This window comes from Rana temporaria, chromosome 5 (genome assembly GCF_905171775.1).
Source record: "Rana temporaria chromosome 5, aRanTem1.1, whole genome shotgun sequence".
Classification (NCBI taxonomy): domain Eukaryota; kingdom Metazoa; phylum Chordata; class Amphibia; order Anura; family Ranidae; genus Rana; species Rana temporaria.
This window is the reverse complement of record NC_053493.1, coordinates 118,998,595-119,013,187: the sequence shown is the minus strand read 5'-3', so window position 1 is coordinate 119,013,187 and position 14,593 is coordinate 118,998,595.

Sequence of the window (14,593 nt, the reverse complement as noted above, 5' to 3'; positions counted from 1 at the left end):
AGACCCTGTGACTCAGATGAGCTTGTGTCACCTGCCACAGAATCTGCTTATGTGTTTATACTTTGCTTCCTTGTGGTAGAAGGTTTTGACGGTGTCAAATCACTCGACTTCTTGGAAAATTGTGTTTGCCTGCTGCCATAGTGAAACACTAAGCACAACACGCTCTTACTTGGAAATTTTGTTTTATGGGCTCCCTATGATGCAATGATAACATACATAAATGGGTTTGTATAAATATACAGTATTTCATTTGTATGGTCAGGACTAAAAAAATATATATCCGTGTGTGTGTGTGTTATATTTTTCTTTTTTTTTTAGCTAGGTGAATATAATGTATTGCATGTGAATATTTTGCATTGAACGCTTTTTTTTGGTTATCATCTTAGTCTTACAATAGGTTTGTTTACAGAGCAGAATAGCTCGAACTCCAATTTACACACTAGTTTTTTTAGAGCAGTGATGGTTCTGTACAGAGTTTTTTTTAAGAACAATATTTAAACAAGGATTATAAAAAGTGTGTCTCTCCATTGAATAGGAAAAATACAAAAATACTTGTTAGCACGGTGGCGACTAGTGCAGGAGTCACGCCAACTCTATCACTGTAAAATCAGTTTGACTGCCAGGTCCTGCCCTCCTTTGAAAAAAGCCTGCAAAAAGCCTTACCCAACAATTTTCAGGGCAGAACTGTGCATTTTTATAGTAATAGCAAGTGCACACCAACACAGTGGCAGAACGTTTGAGATGGCCTGTAAACTAGAGTTGCTGGAAGATATGTGCTGTGCCAAGAGGGTAGAAAAGCTTGCCTTCAGGGAAGCACTGCAAGTTGGTAGAAAGCAGTGAATACAGCAGAATGCGCAGCTATTTGCTGCTCCTTGTATACAACCTGCACATTTGCCCCATGCAGGCTTTTAATCAGAGCACTGGCCAACAAAGTTGTAGACTCACAATCTCCAGCCCCATGCATACTTCTGATCAGCTTATCCTTCATCCAACATGTACAGGGAAGTATAGAAAGACAGTATCAGCATTCCATCCAAAGCACATGTGGCCTTCCACACAAAATTATAGAAGGTATTGTAGGCACTCAAAGAATAAATTCTATTGAAGAATTCACCAAAATGAAGGTGCAAAAATGCTATCAATTTATCCGCTTCGTTCTTTGAGTGCCCACCTATACCTATAACCCCCTATACCTTCAAGTATGTAAAACATATAAGGTTTATTTAAATGTTGATGTAAAATTTAACTGAAATCATTATTTCATTTAAATAACATCAGTGTGTACAAGCAGAACTTGAACGCCTTTAACAAGAGTATTGTATGATCAATCTAGATTTGCCTTGGATGATTGGATTCTCATCTGGTTGACCCATTAATGTGCATATGTTTGGGCATGGACTTTAAGCTCCCAGGGGAAAGGACTGATTACTGTGGTTCTATGTGTTTTGTAAATTGTCATGTACTGTACATGTTAAAGTTATGCAAATGGGTGCAATAAATAAAAAAAGTAAGCTTTAATTTTTTTAAACTTTAAAATTTGTGCTATTGCTGAGTGTAAGCTGTTACGTCTGTAAGAATTTAGGGTCAACAGCTAGATTGTGTACTTTATTTACTTAAAGTTTAGCTCCACTTTTGTGGGGGAAAAAATGCAAATAAAGAAAAAATAATATAGCCTGTACACTTGCAATACAAGTCATATTTTAATTGAATGCTATTAAAAATTACCTTTGCTTTTCAATCTGCAGCCGCTGTAATTTTCTATAAATGCAATGCAATATGGCTACCTGGAGTTCTTCTGTACACAGAATGTGTACTGACCACCCCCCAGAAACAATTTCCTGCCTGTGTGATTGGCTCAGCAATTTTCCCAGAAGTCTGCATAAGATACAAGTCAGATTTCAGGCATCCCCTGGAGCAAAAATTCAATTTTTTCAGGGGGAACTTTTCCACCACCTCTGGCACAGACCCTTGGGGGGGGGGGGGGCTGCTCACCACAATCACTTGTAAGTACAGAAGTCCCATTTCTATGTTTACAAGTAGGGTTGTCCCGATACCACTTTTTTAGGACTGAGTACAAGTACCAATACTTTTTTTCAAGTAGTCGCCCATACCGAATACCGATACTTTTTTTAAATGTGTCCCCAAATGCAGCCATGTCCCCCCACAGAATCACAGATGCAGCCATGTCCCTCTAGCCATGTCCCCTCACAGATGCAGCCATGTCCCTCTAGCCATGTCCCCCCACAGATTCAGCCATGTCCCCCCACAGATGCAGCCATCTCCCCCCCCATTATCCAGCCATGTCTCCCCCCCCATTATGCAGCCATGTCTCCCCCCATTATCCAGCCATGTCTCCCCCCCCATTATCCAGCCATGTCTCCCCCCATTATGCAGCCATGTCTCCCCCCATTATGCAGCCATGTCTCCCCCCATTATGCAGCCATGTCTCCCCCCATTATGCAGCCATGTCTCCCCCCCATTATGCAGCCATGTCTCCCCCCCATTATCCAGCCATGTCTCCCCCCCCATTATCCAGCCATGTCTCCCCCCCATTATCCAGCCATGTCTCCCCCCCATTATCCAGCCATGTCTCCCCCCATTATCCAGCCATGTCTCCCCCCATTATCCAGCCATGTCTACCCCCATTATCCAGCCATGTCTCCCCCCATTATCCAGCCATGTCTCCCCCCCATTGCCCGCCATGTCTCCCCCCATTATGCAGCCATGTCTCCCCCCCCATATCCCGCTTACCTGCAACCCCGCTACCGCCGACTGTGCAGTGCCGGCCCAAGACATTGTGCTGCCTGGGACCAAGAATGAAATGCTGTCCCCCCCTCCCCAAATAAATCACACCCACCAAAAGGCCCCCACATTCATGATTTTATATCATGATAACTAAAGGGGACACGTCATGGCTCTATACATGTATAAAAGGAGGGGGTTGCTGACACAGAGGGGGCCGACGTGGGTTGCTGACACAGAGGGGGCCGACGGGGGTTGCTGACACAGAGGGGGCCGACGGGGGTTGCTGACACAGAGGGGGCCGGCGGGGGTTGCTGACACAGAGGGGGCCGACGGGGGTTGCTGACACAGAGGGGGCCGACGGAGGGGGCTGACATAATAAAAAAAAAAGTATTTATATATATATTTCTGTTACCTCCATCCATGAGAGCTCTTATCTTTGAACTGTTGTGCGGCACCACCAGCTATTTCAGATATATATCAATTTAAAAATGTTATTGCAAGCAAATTATAGCTGTTTTATGATAAAACAGCTATAATTTGCTTGCAATAACATTTATAATTTATATAACTGAAATAGCTGGTGGTGCCGCACAACAGTTCAAAGATAAGAGCTCTCATGGATGGAGGTAACATAAATACTTTTATGCTGGTTATTACCTTCCTTAAACAAAGTGCCCTACCTTTCCTGTGGCAGAGGCACTGGCGGGCAAAATATGGTATCCGATGATGGTAGTTGTAGCACGCAGTAGGCTGGCTCGGAGCTGTTCTTCTGAGTCACTGACTCCACCCCCCGGGAGCAGGGAGTTGAGCATGTAGCCGGCGGCGCCGCGAACTACAACTCTCATAACCCCTAGCGGCGACGTCACCTGACAGACTGACGTGAGTCAGGATTTCAGCCGTGACACATGCAACACTCACAGGCAGCGGAACGGGCTGGCAGGGGTGTCAGAATGCGGGGCCGGCTCTGCGACTGTGTAATACGCGCCGGGAACATTACAGCTTAGAATAGCTGTAATGATTGGCGTTGCGCATAGACACTCCCCCTCGCTCGGGATTGGACAGTTCACCCGAGAAAGGGGGAGTGTCTATGCGCGGCGCCAATCATTACAGCTATTCAAAGCTGTAATGTTACCAGCGCGTATTACACAGTCGGCGGTAGCGGGGATGCGGCGAACGGTGGCGGGAATGCAGCGTGGCGGCGCGCGGGGGGGGGCGAAAGTATTCTATTTGGGTATCGGGGGTATTTGCGGGAGTACGAGTACTCCCGCAAATACTCAGAATCGGTCCCGATACCGATACTAGTATCGGTATCGGGACAACCCTATTTACAAGTGACAGCTCTGCACTCTGTGTGTAAACCCCCCCCCCCCTTACCTCTGCACTCTGTATGTAATGCAATCCTGGTATTTAATGCCCCTTTAAGACCCTCCTACTGTTCGTGAAATTTGACTGACCACACCCACCATTAACCAACAGCAGGGTTTGTCAACGGATTCTGGGTCACAGGAGAGCAGAAGTAAGTGCACTCCTGTGACCCACATTAGATGTATGGCCAAAATAACTTTTTTACAGAGCAGAATAGCTCAAACTCCAATTTACACACTAGTTTATTAGAGCAGTGATGGTTCTGTACATTTAAACAAGGATTAGCAAAAGTGTGTCTCTCCATTGGCCATACTTGTCTGTTAACCTTGGTACTTTAAACCTACTTATTCTCTGTGTGATCCTGCACCCAAATAAGCCTAAGTACAAATTTGTAATAACCTTAGCTAATTACTAACCTAAACCCTAGCTAGAAATAATCCCTAACTCTATCTAATCCCAGGCAATCTAGCACTGGCACGATTTGAACTTCAAGTATGGAATTGGTGTGTTGGGACTCCCTGACTTTCAACGACACTACGGTAATAGCACGTCTGTGTACATTCCACAGAGATGTACTGGCACTTTTTCTGGTACCAGTGTTACTAGAAAATCAAGAAATACAAGCTACTAGCGACTTTGGCAGCACAGCAGTAGCAGAAAGGGGTAGTAGAGCAACGGTTCCGAACAAGTGGCTATATGTACCACCTGTGTGTCCATACATATATGGCCATTTACAGGCAGGGGTGTTTAGAGGCAGAACACAAAAAACATCACTGGGTCAGAGAGGAGCGTTTGCGCAGATTTTTTTTTGCAAATGTGTGTAAACGCACATTCTAATGACAGGATAGATTAATATTCTAGCCAATAGAACGCATTAACGTCAAATGCTCATAAACATGCGTACATATGCATAAACCCTTGTGAAAAACACAGCTTTTACTGCGTTTTTTAAGCTTCTTTTCTCCTGTATGAAGAAAAGGAGTCCAAAGCTTCACAATGTGCATGAAAAGGAGTCCTAAAGCCCCGTACACACGATCGGAATTTCCGATGGAAAAAGTCTGACTGACTTTTTCCATCTGGAATTCCAACCGTCTGTATGCCCCATCGGACTTTTTTCCCGAGGAATTCCATCGGAGTTTAGATAGAGAACATGTTCTCTTTTACTATGGAATTCCGATGTTAGTTGGCCGAGCAAAAGCCTGATTATGTGTACGGGGCATAACAATGCCCTCATTTATTTTCCTCTCAAGAAAAACACCATCTTTGTTCAGGCACCATCCAAGTTTAGTGTCTACTTTCTGCACTAAGATGCTGGCTCAGTGGTGACAACATCATGTAAATCCTGGTGTCTGTGCAATTCTTGGACACGTTCTGAAATGTCTGACACAGATCAGCTACTGCTGCAGCCTTTCACCTTGTGACATGCTACAAAGTTACAATATTGCAGTCTAATCACTGGGGGGGAGAGAAGACAGAGAAAATACTCCCCCCTGCCTGCAGCAGATTGATGAAAATCACCCCAGCCTCGGAAAAGACACTTGACTGGAGCACAAGGACAGCTTTTTAATTACAAAAGGCGAAGCTTTAAATAGATAGATAGATAGATAGAGATACATATATATCTATCTATCTAATATATAATCTCTCTAATGTTGCTGTTTATTTGTTGTGCAGATTTTAAACTGAAAGGTCCATATTACCTGCTCAAAACCCATTGTTCAGACTTGGTATTTATGGTTAGGGAGCCCATGTTTTGAGTAGTTGTCCATCAAAGAGAAAGATTTTTGGAATGATAGCCTTGGATTGGCAATTGTAGGCAATTCTGGTCATTCTTATGAGTCCATATGACATTATACATTAAGATCGCAGGTCTTTTCCTCTTTTTTTTTTGCTGTAAATGGAACTCAAAAAAAAACTATTGAAGTATGTACATAATTCACCAAGTGTAGTACTGTGGGTTGTCTGGAAGAGGGCAGTGTTTACTCTTATATTTTCAGGATAATCAGCTTTGATTTTAGCTAACATCATGTTAGAAAATGTCATTGCTTCAGAAATAGAAGAACAAATCAAACAAGAGGGCAAGTTTTGTTTTCTGCAACTGTTGTATGTGCAAAATGTCTCTGCCGTTATATCATGGATTTTATTATGTCTTGTTTATTCAAAGGCAAATATTTTTGAGAGTTATGTGTTTAGGAAATTTCTGGTTAGAATTGTATATATCTGCTGTAAAACGTAGATTTGAGAAACACATAATTCCATGATCTGTAAACATCTGTAGACTGATCACTGAGTTGGATTTATCCACCTCTACACCAACACAATCTGTCTAATAGACATTGCTGATCAGAAACTAAAAGGTTGGATGTGCTCGGCAAATACACCAGCCTTCTATCCTGTTTATATATAGTAATTTTATATTTAACATAGCAAAACAATAATGTTTATATGCTGGCACCACTGTATAGTATTAGGGACACAAGTGTGTACAGTTGCAATAAAAAGTATTTGAACCCCTTTGGAATGATATGGATTTATGCACAAATTGGTCATAAAATGTGATCTGATCTTCATCTAAGTCACAACAATACACAATCAGTCTGCTTAAACTAATAACACGCAAAGAATTAAATGTTACCATGTTTTTATTGAACACACCATGTAAACATTCACAGTGCAGGTGGAAAAAGTATGTGAACCCCTAGACTAATGACATCTCAAAGAGCTAATTGGAGTGAGGTGTCAGCCAACTTGAGTCCAATCAATGAGATGAGATTGGAGGTGTTGGTTACAGCTGCTCTGCCCTATAAAAGAAACACACACCAGTTCTGGGCTTGCTTTTTACAAAAAGCATTGTCTGATGTGAATGATGCCTCGCACAAAAGAGCTTTTAAAAGACCTAGGATTAAGAATTGTTGACTTGCATAAAGCTGAAAAGGGTTATACAAGTATCTGCAAAAGCCTTGCTGTTCATCCGTCCACTGTAAGACAAATTGTCTATAAATGGAGAAAGTTCAGCACTGCTGCTACTCTCCCTAGGAGTGGCCGTCCTGTAAAGATGACTGCAAGAGCACAGCGCAGACTGCTCAATGAGGTGAAGAAGAATCCTAGAGTGTCAGCTAAAGACTTACAAAAGTCTCTGGCATATGCTAACATCCCTGTTAGCGTATCTACAATACGTAATACACTAAACAAGAATTTATTTCATGGGAGGATACCACAGAGGAAGCCACTGCTGTCCAAAAAAAAACTTAGCTGCACGTTTTTACAGTTTGCACAAGAGCACCTGGATGTTCCACAGCAGTACTGGCAAAATATTCTGTGGACAGATGAAACCAAAGTTGAGTTGTTTGGAAGAAACACACAACACTATGTGTGGAGAAAAAGAGGCACAGCACACCAACATGAAAACCTCATCCCAACTGTGAAGTATGGTGGTGGGGGTATCATGGTTTGGGGCTGCTTTGCTGCGTCAGGGCCTGCATGGATTGCTATCATAGAAAGAAAAATGAATTCCCAAGTTTATCAAGACATTTTGCAGGAGAACTTAAGGCCATCTGTCCACCAGCTGAAGCATAACAGAAGATGGGTGTTGCAACAGGACAACGACCCAAAGCATAGAAGTAAATAAACAGAATGGCTTAAACAGAAGAAAATACGCCTTCTGGAGTGACCCAGTGAGAGTCCTGACCTCACCCCGATTGAGATGCTGTGGCATGACCTCAAGAAAGCGATTCACAGCAGACATCCCAAGAATATTGCTGAACTGAAACCGTTCTGTAAAGAGGAATGGTCAAGAATTACTCCTGACCGTTGTGCACGTCTGATCTGCAACTACAGGAAACGTTTGGTTGAAGTTATTGCTGCCAAAGGAGGTTCAACCAGTTATTAAATCCAAGGGTTCACATACTTTTTCCACCTGCACTGTGAATGTTTACATGGTGTGTTCAATAAAAACATGGTAACATTTAATTATGTGTGTGTTATTAGTTTAAGCAGACTGTGATTGTCTATTGTTGTGACTTTTATGACCAATTTGTGCAGAAATCCATATCATTTCAAAAGGGTTCACATACTTTTTATTGCAGCTGTATAAAATCTGCAGTAAATGCTGCTATTACTATTCATTTCAAACCACCTTCAGTCAGTCGCCATAGTTACTCTTAAGCCCTGTACACACGGTCCAGAATCTTGTCAGGAAAAAACGTAGTTTTTCCAGACAAGACTCTTGGCAAGAATCTCTTGCCGGCCGAGTGTACAGACACTCCATTCAAAAGAACCACCGTTCTTTTGAATGGAACGAACACGGTGACGTCATCGACTACGACAAGCATGCGCTCATCACATTCGATGCCGTCGCCGCCATCTTGCTACACCCTACCTATGCCTAGGACGCTACCGCGCATGCATCAGTCATTTTGAGCATGTGCGTGTTTCCACAGCGACAGGTAAGTATACACACTTTCGGCTTTCTCGGCAGGAAAACACTGGCGAGAATAACAAGAAAATCGAGAGCAGGTTCTCTTTTTTCCTCGTCGAGATTTTGGGCAGTTTTCTTGACGAGAAACCTAAAAAGCCTCGTACACACGCACGGTTTACTCAGCAAGAAAGCTCTGCCAGCTGTTTTCTTGCTGGTTCTTGCAGAGAAAACCGAGCGTTTGTACGAGACTTAAAGCGGTAGTTCACCCCCCCCGACACATTTTACCATCGAGACAGGCATTGTAGCGCGAGCTACAGTATGCCTGTCCCGATTTTTTTAACCCCGTACTCACCTTGTAGTCGTCCATCGTAGATTTCGGCTCCCGCGGGGAATGGGCGTGCCTATGGAGAGGGAGGATGATTGACGGCCGGCCCTGGCACGTCACTCTCCCCGAAGACAGCCGGAGTAGGTCTCGGCTCTTCACGGCGCCTGCGCACAGGCTATGTGCACGCGTCGTGAAGACCAAGCCTATTTCGGCTATTTCCGGAGAAGCGTGACGCGCCAGAGCCGGCCGTCAATCATCCTCCGTCTCCATAGGCACGCCCATTCCCCGGTATCTTCGATGGACGACTACAAGGTGAGTACGGGGGTAAAAAATTCGGGACAGGCATACTGTAGCTCGCGCTACAATGCCTGATTTTAAGGTAAAAGAAACTTTTTTTTTTTTTTTTTCCCGTCGATAGGGTGAACCCCCGCTTTAACATTCCCCTGCCTGCCAACTTCAGACAGAGTTCATAGTACAAAAAATAAACTGCGCCAATGAAATAGACCAGCAACAAAGTGCCAGTACTCGATAAATTAACAAAGTCTCTGAACCCCAAAAAAAGGGATTAAATGGGGGTAGATACAATAGAATGATACAGTCCCAAGTATTGATTAAGGGATCAAGGCGGACTCCATGAGCGGGATAAACAAAACCCCACCGTGAGAATGACTTCTTGTGAGGAAACCACCACCGCCTATAGAAAACTCCATCCACGGGCTGGGGCACCGAGCCAAGAGGGATTCCAAGGACAAATATGCAGGGTGTGATCACTTCCTCACAGATGAACAGGTCCTCGATTTGTGGATGGGAAAGAAAACAGACCAATAGTGTAACTCTGTATAACATTTATTTAAAAATAAGGACAAAAACGTACTTACAACAAGTAACGTGGTTAAAAGCATATATAGGTTGCCGGCTGGCACTATAGGAGCCCTTCCTCCAAACGTTCAACGCGGTGGCGTCAGTGTGCGCCGCGTTGAACGTTTGGAGGAAGGGATGGAGTGGATGGAGTTTTCTATAGGCCTATTAACCTCTTGGTTGTGGTAAGCGGCTTTCCATTAGGTGGTGGTTTCCTCACAAGAAGTCATTCTCACGGTGATGTTTTGTTTATCCTGCTCGTGGGGTCCCCCTTGATCCCTTAATCCAGTGTTTTTCAACTCCAGTCCTCAAGGCACACCAACAGGTCATGTTTTCAGGATTTCCTTTAGATGAAACGACTGTGGTGATTACTAAGGCAGTGAAACTGATCAAATCACCTGTTCAAAATAATGGAAAGCCTGAAAACATGACCTGTTGGTGTGCCTTGAGGACTGGAGTTGAAAAACACTGCCTTAATCAATACTTGGGACTGTATCATTCTATTGTATCTACCCCCATTTAATCCCTTTTTTTGGGGGCTCAGAGACTTTGTTAATTTATCGAGAACTGGCACCTTGTTGCTGGTCTATTTCATTGGCGCAGTTTATTTTTTGTATTATGTTATCTATGTTTATTATGCTGCCTTTGATCTTTATTTATGTTATTATTTTTTATTTGTTTAGCGCAGTTTTTTTCCTATAGAGTTCATAGTAGCTCTTGCATCTCTCTACCTGCACATCACCCTTAAAGGGTTTGTAAAGGATTTTTTTATTTTTTTATCTTAATAGCTTCCTTTACCTTAATGCAGTGCTGTTTTCATGTCCTCATTGTTCGTTTTTGCTCTCAAGTTGCTGTAATTCTTCTCTGATCTCCACACTTCCTGGTTGTCTGTTTCCTGATCACCACAGTACTGGGAGCTTTCTCTCTGTGGTCACTAATCAAGGAGGTGTGATTACTGTGTGTCTAAAACCCCTCAGCACCAATCAGTTTCGTTTTCCAAACCAACACTGCCCTGTATTGGCTCTGTGGCTCTGTACATCACAGAAGCAGGAAACAGCATCCAAAAACAAAACTATAAAATGCGGGTACATTATCTGATTGATTTTTATCTATTTTGAATATTTTTTTCCTTTGCAACTCCTTTAAGCCTCATACACACTATCGGATTTCCAACAGACAAATTTGTGGAATTATGTGTGAAGGGCGTGAACTTGTTCTGCATACAGACGGCAGAACTTTTTCAGCCAACATATGTGAAACTATGTGTTTTTTCAGCTCTTTAGCGTCACCCTTTGGGCAACTTCTGCAAATGTTGTGCTATGGTAAGCATTGGCTCGGAGCAAGCGTGTTTGTACTTTGGATTTTTTTCCGATGGACTTGTGTACACACGATCGGATAATCCAACAAGACACATTTGTTGTTGGAAAATCCCATCATGTGTGCAAGGCTTTAGACACTCTAGCCACTCTTACATCTTTCTAACTGCCCACTGCCTTCAGACATTTTCTATGGCCCCTCTTATATCCCCCTGCCAGCCCACCACCTTCAGTCTCAATCGCTGTTCTTCCATCTCCCTGCCCAACTGTTACCTTTAAAGAGCCTCTACTATAGACAACCTAGTTGGTTTGTCACTCTAGACCAGGGATAAGCAATTAGCGGACCTCCAGATGTTGCCAAACTACAAATCCCATGAGGCATAGCGAGGCTCTGACAGCATCAAGCATGACACCCAGAGGCAGAGGCATGATGGGACTTGTAGTTTGGCAACAGCTGGAGGTCCGCTAATTGCTTATCCCCGCTCTAGACCAAAGTCACTGGCGCTTGGCATCTCCTGTCCATCATGACTTAGAGGGGAGGTGCCTCTTTACTTTTCACTCTATAGCCACTTTGCATCTCCTGCCTGCCCACCATTTTTAGTTTGGGCCTTCAGTGTTCACTAAAGATTGTGGCAATGGGGAACTCAAGACATTACAGGGAAGGCAAAAACACCTTTTTAAATAAATGTCAGGGGAGAATAACCAGACCTCTTCAAGCTGAAATGTGTTGCAGCTCAGGTACCCTAAAGTTGTCAATACGCTCAAATTTTGCCCAATTTGTAATGAACCGGCTGAAATACAGTTGGCCTGGGTGGCCCTGTCAGCCTCCTCCTGCCTGATAGCCTTTGGTTAAAATATAGAAAGAGCCAAGTGGAAAATTGTTGGCTGAATAGCAACTGCGTCATCAGATGTAGCTTCTGTTTGGGTATTCTTAAAAACATGTCAGGAGAGTCATCCACCTCTGCTGTATAGCATGGATAAACTTTTTTTCGTTGGGCCTGTAGGTTAAAAAAATCTAAGGCCTAGATTCAGGTACATGTGTGTATCTTTGCGGCGGCGTAGCGTATCGTATTTACGCTACGCCGCCGCAACTTAGAGAGGCAAGTGCTGTATTCACAAAGCACTTGCCTCCTAAGTTACGGCGGCGTAGCATAAATGGGCCAGCATAAGCGTGCGTAATTCAAAGTAGGCTGTAGGGGGCGTGTTGTATTTAAATGAGGCTTGACCCCATGTAGATGCAGGGCCGAACGAACGGCGCATGCTCAGTATCACGTCGTATTTACGCCCAAAGATACGTCGGCTCAATGCCTGTGACATGAACGTAATTTACGCACAGCCCTATTCGCATACGACTTACGCAAACGACGTAAAAAGATAGGCCTGTTCCGACGTCCATACCTTGCATGGGATGCGCCACCTAGGGAGCAACTTTATCTTTACGCCGGCGTATCTCGAACGTAAACGGCGTAACTAATTGCGACAGGCGCACGTACGTTCGTGAATCGGCGTATCTAGTCATTTGCATATTCTATGGAAGCGCCACCTAGCAGCCAGCGTAAATATTGCACCCTAAGATACGACGGCGTAGGAGACTTACGCCGTTCGTATCTTAGCCTAATTTAAGCATATCTGGTTTCCAGAATACGCTTAAATTTAGGATGGCGTAGATTCAGAGTTACGTCGGCGTATCTACTGATACGCCGGCGTAAAGCTACCTGAATCTGGCTATAAGTGTGTATGGCCAGCCCTCTTTCAATCCAGTCTTTTTTTTTTTGGTTTTAGAAATGTCCTTTCCTTTTATGGTTGATGGTGCTCCTCACTGCTACTGACCAAAAAGAGGGAGCAGTGGTGTCATTCATCTTCTATTTCAGCCTACAACAGTGGAAGATTGGAACTTGAAGTTTGGTACAAGCTGTGATGTCACCAGAAAAGACGATCTGATCTGGCACCTACTGCAGTGCCTAGTGGATATGTGACTGATTTAAAACCTTTAAATTTGTTTATACTATTTAGAAATGGTTTACTTTTCTCCAGTGCCAGCACTGCAGCTAGCTGTTGCAGTTTGCATACTCCAGGTGCATTTTGCGTCTTTCAATACACATTTTTGATCCATTGAAGGCTATGGGACCAAAAACCAGAAACAAGTCCCTGGCCCTTTCCATAAAATGCACAGATGTGAACGTGACCTATAGGAAACCATGTTATAATGGACTGCAATGGGTTTCTGTGAAAACTGAAAATGGTGCTGTTATTTCCTTCAAGCCATAATATATCCATCTGATCTTACTCAGTTTTAAATTGCATCCATGCACTAAAATAGTTTATCTATCACCGCTTAGGTGATTGCGGACTATAAATCTTTTTATACATTAGCTAATTTATTGATCCCTTTGTAAGTTTGGCTTTTTATGTGCAGTGTGGGCAACGTGTGTGCATTAGCGCTCCCAGAGGTAGATTCTGGAATACATTTTTGTCTTCTCCATTTTGGAGGAGCCTCACCAATAGCAGCCTTTCTACCCACATAAAAGCAAGCAGGAGGTGGCGTGACATCACTTCCTGAAGAGCCAATCACAGCGAAACATATGTTGGAGCAGAGGATCCATCATTCCCGGGTCCATATTTGATACCCCACATTAGGCTTTGCCCTTCGGAGCGAGACGTGAAATACATGCCACCCCCAGGGATCATCTAACTCACACACGCTGTTTACACCAAGTGCCAGGCCAGGCACTACAACATGTGAGTGTAACTGCTATTATTGCTGCTGTTTTTACTTTTTAAAAAAAATACCACACTATGAGACACTTATGCGCGTCTCCTGTGGAGTAATTTTTTACATTTTACATTCTAGCCCCTTCCTGAGTGGCCATTGGAGTGGATTTATGCCATTAGCGGAACCAATATTGTGTTCCCAAAGCGTTTTATGACCGTCCTGTAAAAAGGGGTCAAATGGCTCTGGTGAGTAGCCATCTCCATACTGAGCACTCGTGGTGGAAGATCTAGAAGTTTTATCTCAGAGCATTCCGTTTTGGTGTTGGGATTTATTCACTTATGGACTTTATGCTTGCTTATTTTTTCGTTTATGTGCACATTTAAGTTTGCAGTGTTTTTCTTTTGTGCCAGTTTTTCGCATGAACATGTGTAGCGCCTTATTCTTTACTTTATAATTTTACACAAAACTGAAAATGCACTAAGGCTGCATTCACACCTCCGCGACAAGTAACGCCGCGTACGCGGCGTATATTGCCGCGAATAGTGTAACTTTTTTTTTTTTTTTACAAATCCTTCCCATTGCTTTGTATGGCCGAACGCCAATGCCGCCTGAAAAAAAGGGTCCGGGACTTTTTTTCAGGCGACAGGCGTACGGCGTCTATGAGATGTGAACCATCTCATAGACAGCAATGGGAATTCTCCCCTCCAGCGGCACGAGCGTCCGGCGTCGGGCGTTTTGTCACAGAGGTGTGAATGGGGCCTAAAACATGTATAGGTGTGAACCAGGCATTCATGTATGCAGCTTGGCTCACCCTCTGCCATTCTTTACTTGCTCTTTGCAAGATTTGTTGTGTT